At 48.1% G+C, this 10,818-nt stretch overlaps 1 long non-coding RNA gene across 2 annotated transcripts; it reads left to right on the plus strand.

The window, feature by feature from the left end:
• The first annotated feature begins 2,770 nt into the window (after positions 1-2,770).
• On the plus strand, positions 2,771-10,064 carry LOC103876056. 2 transcript variants are annotated; one of them, XR_004176196.1, is made up of 3 exons: positions 2,771-2,859; positions 3,257-3,326; positions 9,683-10,064. It is a non-coding gene; the product is annotated as an uncharacterized LOC103876056 (long non-coding RNA). The 2 variants fall into 2 exon arrangements; XR_004176195.1 differs by lacking the exon at positions 9,683-10,064 and having other exon boundaries at positions 3,257-3,327.
• The last annotated feature ends 754 nt before the right edge of the window (positions 10,065-10,818 follow it).

Consider the following 10,818-nt stretch of genomic DNA (forward strand, 5'->3'; position numbering starts at 1 on the left):
TGAGAACAGCACAGCAGCTTGCCACAATCTCCCAGTCAAAGAGTGGTGATGGTCGAGTCCATGAACCATGGGCCCAGATGACTCGCATTTGAATCCCAACTCTGCCACTTACCAGCTGTGTGATCTTAAGCAAGTTACTTCACCTCTCTGTACTCTGTTTCCCTCTATGTAAAATGAGGATGATAACCTTATTCATAAGATTGTTGTGAGCAAGCAATGAGCTAATGCAACAGCCTTGCCTAATGTGTGGTAAGTACTGGATATAGATTTGCAATGTCATTATTAATGTTATTGTTTATGTTCCTGAAACATAGTAGACTCTGAGTCATTTTGTTGAAAGGATGGTTAAACACACCCTTCCAAGTTCATGTACAGAGTCCCACTGTCCCTCCCTCCACATTTCTGCTTCTTCATTTCTTCAACCCCTTCTGAGGTCAAGCTCCACAGCCTCTTCTCCTGAAGCCCCTCCTGCCTGTTCACCCCTCTGTGTCTACCTCAAGGCTTCAGGCCAGACGGAACTATAGAAAGAGCACTGGAGTTGGAGTCCCCAGACTAAGAATCAGACCATGGCTCTGCCACTTGCCAGCAGCATGACCCTGGCCCCACAATTCTAAGACTCAGTTTCATGATCTAGGCCATGGGGGTAATGTTAGAAATTACCTTGAGAAACTGAACCGCCAATGGATAGCTACTGGTGGAGGGATAGACAGTGTAGGGGTGAGCATATATATTTCCTGGCCAGGCTGGGCCCTGCTGGGGGCTGTTTGTGGACGGAAGTGACTGCACCGTCATGCAAATGAGTATGCAAATTATATGCTCACATGTGCACGGGCACCTTCACACAAACATGTGCCTACAAGGGAATGCATGCATGCGTATGCAAACACATGGGATGCAGCCACATGGGAAGTGCCAGGACTTGGAGGAGACGGTGCTATGTGATCTTGCCTGAGTCTCCTACCTCTCTGAGCCTCCATCTTCTTTGTAAAATACGACGAGCCGCACCTGGTCCATGTTTAATTATGTTGAGGACTGAATAGACAATGTTTGGTAATTCTGATCGTGGTGCCTAGTATACAGTAAGCAGTTAATACATGGCAGCTGTGATGAGCTTCTTCATTTGTGAAGTCTCAGGCTGGAAGGAGTGCTTTCTGAGACCCCCACCAACTCCAAGGTCCTGTGAGTCTGTGGTTTTCGTCCCCCAATCTCTTAGAGTTTGTCAGTCATCTAGACTGGGGGGCCCTTGTGTAGGTTCCAGAAACTGGCCCCCAAGAGTTGATTCTGCTGTTCTCTGCCTGTGCTGGAATCTCTGGCCTGTGGCAACTCTAAGAGTTGTGCTGGTGGAACCAGTGACAGATGAGGAAATTGAGGCCCTGGTTGAGGCAAGAGTCACCAAGGCCAGCCCAGAGCTGGAGGTGGGATGGACATTGGAACCTAGACTCCTGGGTACCTGGGGCTGGGCTTCTGCAGCCAGCAGTTTGTGTTTTTTTTCAGACAGAGTCTTACTCTGTCACCCAGGCTGGAGTGCAGTGGCGCGATCTCAGCTCACTGCAACCTCTGCCTCCTGGGTTCAAGCGATTCTCCTGCCTCAGCCTCCAGAGTAGCTGGGACTACAGGCGCACTCCACCATGCCCAGCTATGTTCTCAATCTCCTGACATCAGGTGATCCACCTGCCTCGGCCTCCCAAACTGCTGGGATTACAGGTGTGAGCCACTGTGCCTGGCCTGCAGCCAGTGTTTTTGCAGCCTTTTCTGCAGAGCAGAAGCTGGACATGTTGGCTCAGTCTGAGTGTCCTACTTCAAGATGTGACCCATCTCAAGGTCACCAAGTCCTAAGCAGTGCTCCTCACCACACACACAGACACAAATTAAATCAAATGCATTGTGCGTGAAGACACCATAACAGGAATAGGCACTACCCTGTATTGAGTACTCACTACGTAGAAGCACTTCCCACCTGTTTCATCTCAGCCTCATATGTAGGAAGCTGAGGCAAGGAACGTGTTCAAGGACACACAGGTCAGAAATAACAGAGTTGGAACTTGAACCTGGGTCCTCTTGACTCCAGAGGCTCTGCCCTTAACTTTGATGCTCCTGTGTCTCCTCAGTGAAGTCAAGCAGAGAAAATGGGTTTGCAAACTGCAACAGGTAGGGCCGACCTGGGATCAGAGGCCTTGATTGCTCCTGGGTTTGGCGGGTGGGGAAGTAGGAAGAGGTGCCTAGCCTAGAGGCTGCTGTAGCAAGAACCACCCTGCGCCCTCCGGAAAGGGGCCCCCATTTTCTTGCGATGCCGGGGAAGTTTGGGCAGTGAGCACATTAAATAAGGCCATAAATTTGTCATGAAGACTGGAAATGAACAGGGCTTATCATTTATGGATGGAATAATTAAGCCACTGCTTTTGGCGGCTTCGCTGAGGGCTGTGCCTGCACTCCAGGCGTCGCCAGCAACCAAGTCAGGAACTGGTTGGGGGATTTCACTGTCGTCCCCCCAAACCCAACCATCTCACACCAGACCCTGAGGAGACTCCACCAGCGGCCAGGACAGCCGCCTACTCAGTCAGTACAGACTACCCAGGCTTTGTGAGGTCATAAAAACCCTGACCAATCCCAGGAAGACCCCTCTCTCAAACTCCGCCCATGGAGGGGCTGCCCACCTCCGTAGATAGAAGTGGTGGACCTGGCTTCCTGGAACAAAAAGAGGCCCCTGGTATGGTAGAAAGTGTGAAGCATTTATACCGACCTGGGTTCAAGTCTTAACTCTCTCATGCTCCAGCTGTGTGCCTCTGGGCCAGTCACTTCACCTCTCTGAGCCACCTCTCAAAAATCGGCAAAATAGACCAGGCACAGTGGCTCATGCAGGTAATCATTGTATTTTGGGAGGAGATAGGATTGCTCTAGGCCAAGCATTTGAGACCAGCCTGGGCAACACAGTGAGACTTCATCTCTACAAAAAACATTTAAAAAGTAGCCGGCGGGGTGGTGCACACCTATAGTCTCAGCTACTCTGGAGGCTGAGGCAGGAGGATTGCTTGAGCTCAGGAGTTCTAGGTTACAGTGAGCCATGATTACACCACTGCACTCCAGCCTGGCAGACAGAGTGCGACCCTGTGTCTTAAAAAAAAAAAAAATAGGCAAAATAGTGTTTTATGAGTTATGTGGAGGATTGAGTTAAATCATAGCTATGAAGTGCCTAGTGAGGATCAGGCACATTGTAATTGCTCTACAAATCCAGCATGCCATTTCTTTCTCCCAACAGAGTTCTCAGGACTAGAAGGCTCAGAGAGGCAATGAGACTCAACTGAGGAAGCACAGCAAGTGAGCAAAAAGTGGGTGCCTAGTTCCTTCCCCTGGAGTTCCCTGTCATCTATCACGCATGGTATAGGGCTCAGCTCATTCCCCAAGAAAAGGCTGAGTTCCCATCCCCTCCCTGCTCCCAGCTACCGCAGGTCAGTGGAGAAGAGAGGGAGGGCATTACACAGGTGATTGTAGCCACTAATATTTCCGGAGCTTTTGCAGTGGGATAAGTGCTGTCCTAGATGCTCTGCACTTGTGATTTCATTTTATTCTCCAAACAATGCTTAGAAGTGGGAACCATTATTATCCCCATTTTAGAGGTGAAGAAACTGAACTCACACCCAGATCCTTGACCTGAGTCACTTAGCCAAGATGTGGAATTTGTGTGTGATTTCCTGGGTTCTGGCAATGTCAGGCTTGGGGGAGGATAGCAAATTAAGACTGTTTGGATTCTGCCGGCACATTCCAGATTTCCAGCTTTGATATTCCATGTTCTTGAATGGGTTCAAGCCCTTTTTTACAGATTGGGAGACTGAGGCCCAGCCATGGAGGCAGAGCCTTAGAGTTTGCCCACTAGTTCTCCAGGGCCTGTCCCATCAGTGGCAGATACCAAGGCTGACGCAATCAGAGAGGCCTCTGCCACCTGCCTTGGGGAAGGGTCTGGACCCTCCTTGCCTCCCCAACCCACCCACTCTGCATCACTATGGCAACCATGCAGGTGAGCCTCATCACCGCTAATCCTCTAATTACCAGCCACCTCTTCAATCGGCTGTAATTACTTTGGGGACACAGTTAACCTCTCATTAGGAACGCACGGCCGCTTTCTCCAAAAGCACAGCAGTGACATGCCTAGTAATTTACCGCCCCGGCTCGCAGGGCCGCTTTGTGTTTAACTCGGGCGCCATTGCATCCCTGTCATTACTCCAGCCCGGTTGTCATGACGATTAATCATTCAATCCCTCATCAGCAACTTTTGCCAAATGTCACCCCGCTCTTGATCAAAATCCATCCTGCAGCCCGACACTGGGGGACTAATGACTTGGAAATAGGCTTCCCCATTCCTGAGAGCTTTTCCCCAAGACTCCTTTTCAGCTCCCTCCAGGAAAGGGAAAGAAAAATGTGAGCTCAGTGTGGAGCGGGGTGAAGGAGGGTGGTGAAGGTGGCAGAAAAATTAGCACGTATTGAGTGCTTACTCTGTGCTAGACACCTGAGGGACAGCCATGCATTTAACCCTAATGGCAACACATTTCCTAGAAGGGGAAACTGAGGCTTAGGGAAGCTGAATGGTTTGCCAAAAAGGAAGTATAGAGAGAGTCTTCCTTAGACCTCTCTGATTCCCAGGCTGGGCTGTTTTGAGCAGACCTCAAGAATCTTGACCATCACCAATTATCAAGGATCCTGGAATGCCAGAGTTTGGACAGCCCAGTTTAATAGGCCAGAAATTAGCTGGCCCATAAAATCCAGGGCAAAAAGCATTAAGAGACGAACCTGGGCACTTTATGATAAGGAGCCCAATCCAGGATGAGCAGATAACTGTCGTGAATACCTTTGCCCCCAACAACATGGCAGCAACATCTGGCAGACAGCAACTTCAGAATCCAGATGAAGAAATAGGCTGAAACATATTCGTAATAATGCCATAAAATTATCTAGACTAAGATTCTTGACCTGGGGTCCTTGGAGCTTCATGATGGACTTTGGTGGCCCATGAGGCCCCTGAAAATCAGGCTACATTTTGATTGGATGTATGGGCATTTTTCTAGGAAGATGCTACAGAAAATGCTGAGAACTACTGCTCTAGTACATTTCTCTCATCTTTCCCCATATCCCTATTTTATAGAAGGGAATACTGAGGCCCAGGTAGGGGCCAAAGTTTCATAGCAATTCAGGGTGGAAACCCCAGGTCTAAGCAGGGGTGAACTCTTTCTCAGATGCCTAGAGCAGCCAAGTAGGGCGGGGCAGGCTGTACAGTGCACAACCCCAGGAGGCCTTCATGAAGACAGTGGTATGCGTGACACCTTCCTCTCTGGGTTCTGCTAGATCAAGGGGAAGAATTTTTTCCCCTTCACAGTGGCCGCCAGCCCCCCAGTCCTCACACTCCTGTGGAAGCCCAGCCCCCAATCCTGCTAAAGGAATCTTTCCTAGGCCCCTCCTAGGGAACGTTCCTGCTGGCTGGGCCGCCAGCATGTGTGAGACATAATTACAGCACGTTGTAAATGGCATTAACAGACTGTCACAGCAGCCACATGGTATTAGCAAATGGCTCTGTCTTCATCATGCAGTCCCCGCAGCCCCCGGGATAGAGCACTTCCCAAGGGGTCTTCTTCCAGGTCCAGGTTGCATAAGCCTCCTGGTGGGGGACTAGGGGTGGGGGAAATGATTCAACTCACAGAGACCTGGCGATTCTCCAAGGCTTTCTGAGGTCTCAGCAAAGAACTGAGCAAAAAGTTAGGAAATCTGATTTATAAACCTAGTTCAGCAGCAAACTTTCTGTGAGGGACAAACTAACCTTTATCAGGCAGCTACTTATGTGCCAGGTGCTCTAGAATGTAATCTTATTTAAACCTCATAACAACAGCTAAACAATTATATTCACCTTGCTTTACTGAGGCTCAGAGGGGAAAGGTCGCTTCTCCAAGTCCCTTCAGCTAATAAGTGGCAGATGTCGGATTCAAACCAAGGTCTGATGCCTTCAGAACCTGGGCTTTTCCATATATCATGTTGCTTCTTTGGAAAATTCTTTGATCAGTTTTCTGACAATAGAATCTATAGCCTTGAAGGTAATTCTCAAAAGCTGCCAGCCCACCGGAAAGTTACCAGCCCCTGAGCTCTACTTAATGGGGTTTCCATGGGAGCAACATAGTAATGACATGGTAATAATTGAGATAATAACAATTGTTAAATGTTTCCATACAGTTTATCCTATGATTCTTTGTAACAAACCTATGAAGAAAAAGGAACAAGTAGTCCTGTTTGAGAGAGTTGAAAACTAAGGCCCAGAGGGGGAAAGGAACTTCCTCAAAGTTCCACAGTACGTCTGTGGTGGAGCCAGGATGAATTCCCCTTGTGTCCTAATTTTCAGTCCTGGTTTTTTTCCACAAGCCATGGAGAAAGGTGTCCATAGGGCTGTGTCTGGAGACTGAGCAGGAGAGCATTCATTCTTCCGGGTGCTTCCTGCCCTCCCACCTGCCCAGTGGACACCAGTGATTTATGCTTCATCTGGGAGGCCTCCAGGCTGCAGGCAGCAGGATGGGCTGCTTCCTGACTGGTAAACAAATCCCCCGCTGAGCAGGTCATATTTTATCTGGGCCACCACCTGCCAGCTCATTTGCTTACAGATACAGGTGCTTCACCAGGAAGGAATTAGCGATTACTTAGCCCAGAGACCCCGGCAGATAGAGAGCAAGCCTGGGCCATAGCTCGGGTGGGAAGCCAGGAACCTGTCTGTGAGGTCTCTATCTCCTCCCAGACCTTTATCCTGATCTGGAACCAAAGGATAGGTAAGAGTCAAGGATAGAATGAGGGGCCGTGTGTAGCTGCTCACACCTGTAATCTTAGCACTTTGGGAGACTGAGGTGGGAGGATCCCTTGACCCCAGGAGTTTGAGATCAGCCTGGCCAACATGGCAAAACCACGTCTCTACTAAAAATACAAAAATTAGCTGGGTGTGGTGGCGCACACCTGTGGTCCCAGCTACTCGGGAGGCTGAGGCACCAGGATCACTCAAACCCAGGAGGTGGAGATTGCGATGACCTGAGACTATACCACTGTACTCCAGCTTGGGAGACAGAGCAAGATTCTGTCTGGAAAAAAAAAAAAAGAAGAAGAAAGAAAAGGATAGAAGGAGAAACCTACCTGCTTTGGAGGAAGCTGATCCCCAGCTCCCAACCCCATCCACATTCTACCAGTTCTTCAGAGTTTGGTGCCAATAACCCCACTCTCAGCAGACTTCCAAGATCAAAAAAAAAAAAAAAATGACCTATCACTGTTTTTTTTTGTTTTTTTGTTTTTTTTTTTTTGAGACAGAGTCTCACTCTGTCGCCCAGGCTGGAGTGCAGTGGCCGGATCTCAGCTCACTGCAAGCTCCGCCTCCCAGGTTTACGCCATTCTCCTGCCTCAGCCTCCCGAGTAGCTGGGACTACAGGCGCCCGCCACCTTGTCTGGCTAGTTTTTTGTATTTTTAGTAGAGACGGAGTTTCACCGTGTTAGCCAGGATGGTCTCGGCCTCCAAAAGTGCTGGGATTACAGGCTTGAGCCACCGCGGCCGGCCAAGACCTATCACTTTTGATCTTAACATTTATCATGAGGCTGAGCTAGTGTTTGTCAGTCTTTTCCACTGTCATATTACTCTGGAGAGCAGTGGCATGATCACAACTCATGGCAGCCTCAACCTCCCAGGCTCAAGCAGTCCCCCCACCTCAGCCTCCCAAAGTGCTGAGATTACAGGTATAAGCCTGTAATGTTACTTTTATGTTTCCTCCTTTCCATATTGTACTCTTTAGAAGGAAGTCACTAAATGCATCCGAAACTTCAGGAGTGGGAAGTTATGCAGCACCTCCTTGAGGGCAGAGTATTTACATAAATTATTCAGAATTATTCTGCAAAGGAGATTTGTATGTTCTCTTCTTTGTTTATTCAATCATTTATTTTTATTAGTGTAGACTCATGGATATTTGTTTCATACCTTGAGTCATGATCCAGTGCCACTGTGTGCTTTTTAAATGACACTTGGCTCTTTCTTCCTTGGTTCACCAGTAATTACCAAAAATCTGTTCTAAGGCAATCTTATTCCATGGCATTTTAATAGGCAATACCCTCAAAATAGATTTTGGAGGCAAGTCATTTGAGTAATGGTGGAAAAGGATTAGAAAGAGATCTTGACTGCATTGACTGGTCAGACTTTTTTTTTGGAAGATAGTATCTTGCTCTGTTGCCCAGGCTGAGTGCTGTTGTGCAATCAGAGCTTACTGCAGCATTGACCTCCCAGGCTCAAGGAATCCTCTTGCCTCAGCTCTCAAGTAGCTAAGACTACAGGCATGCATCACCATGCCCAGTTAATTTTTTTTTTTTTTTCCAGAGATGAGGGGGTGGTCTTGTTGGTCTTGAACTCCTGGCCTCAAACGATCATCCAGTCTTGGCCTCCCAAACAGTTGAAATTATAGGTGTGAGCCACCATGCCTGGCCCAAATCTTTTAATGTGCTAATAATGTGAGTAGTGAATCACTTAGAGGAAGGTCTAATGGGCAACATTTCCCACATTTTTTTTTTTCCTGGAACCCTGGTCTGGGGGCAGGGGAGGAGGAGCAGGTAAAGGACACATATGAGAAAATCATCAAACCAGGAGCTCTTAAGGGCAAAGATCATGTTTTATCCTCCTCTTCCTGTCTAGAAATTAGTACAGAAAAGGTGCCAAGGAAAAGTAGTTGGATAGGTGGAAGGATAGATAGATGGATGGATGGGTGAGTGAAAGGGTGAATGGATGGATGGATAGATGGATGGATGGATGGATGAATGGATGGATGGATGGATGGATGGATGGATGGATGGATGGATGGATAAGTGGATGGTTATGTAAATGGGTAGATAGAAACATGGAAAGATGAACAGATAGAAGGTGTCTGTTCTGTGTGGTTGGTAGATGGACGGATGAATGGGTGAGTTGGCAGGTGGATGAATGGATAAATAGTTGGGTTGGTAGGTGAATGAATGGATGGATAAATGAGTTGATAGGCAGATGACTGGATACACAGATGGGTTGACAGGTAGATAAATGGATGGATGGATGGATGGATGGATGGATGGATGGATGGATTGGTAGATTGGAAGGTGAATCGGTTGGTAGATGTTGACTTCCAGGTATTTGTTGCTATTGTGTTGAAATGGAGTCTTGCTCTGTCACCCAGAATGGGATGTAGTTGTGTGATCTCGGCTCACTGCAACCTCCATCTTCCAAGTTCAAGCAATTCTCCTACCTCAGCCTCCTGAGTATCTGGGACTACAGGTGTGTGTCATCAGGCCTGGCTCATTTTTGTATTTTTAGTAGAGATGGGGTTTTGCCATGTTGGCCAGGCTGGTCTCGAACTCCTGACCTCAGGTGATCTGCCCGCCTTGGCCTCCCAAAGTGCTGGGGTTACAGGCGTGAGCCACTGTGCCTGGCCCCTGACTTCTGGTTTGGATGGTTTTCTTTTTTAGTACTAAGAATATCCCCCGCTTCTATTACCCACAAGCTTCCAGAGTTAGGGCTTGAGATAATTGGTCACTGCTGACAGAGGCAGTGAAAGTAGTGACCATTTATTAAACCCTAACTCATGGCAGGCACTTTGCATGCTCTGCCATCCTCACAACAGTCTATGTGGTAGGCATTATTATTTCTCCCCATTATTCAAAGGAAGAAACTGAAGACCAGAGAAGTCAAGAAACTTGGACAAAGTCCCCCAGCAGGAAAAAATGATGGAGCTGGAATTGGAGCTGAGATCTAAGTCTCTTTACTCCCCGGATTCCTCACAATGGCCCTAGGTCTGTAGGCTTATCATCACTTCTCATTCCCTTTGCTGGGCCCCACTGGGTCAGTGGGAAGATGACAAAGATCTTCAGTGACCTGGGGAAGAGAGAGGCAACATTACAGGACTTGCTATATCTTTTCATCCAGCACCAGGCTGCAGAATGCTCCCAGCTGAAATAGAACAGAGTCCCTGGAAACAAAGAGCCAAGCGGTGTTCAGACCAGATGCGCATGTGTATATGTGTGTGCATTTAAAAATATGTACTGGTTTTTTCTTTTTCTTTTTTTTTTCTTTTCTTTTTGAGATGGAGTCTTGCTCTGTTGCCCAAGCTGGGGTGTAGTTGCGCGATCTCGGCTCACTGCAAGCTCCACCTCTCAGGCTCAAGTGATTCTCGTGTCTCAGCCTCCCAAGTAGCTGGGATTTACAGGCGTGCACTACCAGGCCCGGCTAATTTTGTATTTTTAGTAGAGTAATTTTGTATATTTAGTTTCAACATGTTGGCCAGGCTGGTCTCAAACTCCTGACCTCAAGTGATCTGCCCACCTCAGCCTCCCAAAGTTCTGGGATTACAAGCATGAGCCGCTGCACCCAGTTTATAGTGTTTTATATAGCTACCTGTGTTGCTTCCAAAAATATGATTTGAAGTAGTTGATATTTTAAAAATCCCTGCCTAGTTACGCCATTAAAATGAGAAATAGAAGGCCGGGCGCAGTGGCTCACACCTGTAATCCCAGCACTTTGGGAGGCCGAGGTGGGCAGATCACAAGGTCAGGAGATCAAGACTATCCTGGCTAACACAGTGAAACCCTGTCTCTTCTAAAAATACAAAAAAATTAGCCTGGCGTTGGTGGCGGGCACCTGTAGTCCCAGCTGCTCAGGAGGCTGAGGCAGGAGAATGGCATGAGGCAGGAGAATGGCATGAGGCAGGAGCAGCTGAGGTAGTCCCAGCTGCTCAGGAGACTCAGGCAAGAGAATGGCAGGAGGCAGAGTTTGCAGTGAGCCGAGATCGCGCCACTGCACTC

Source organism: Papio anubis, chromosome 9 (genome assembly GCF_008728515.1).
Source record: "Papio anubis isolate 15944 chromosome 9, Panubis1.0, whole genome shotgun sequence".
NCBI lineage: Eukaryota > Metazoa > Chordata > Mammalia > Primates > Cercopithecidae > Papio > Papio anubis.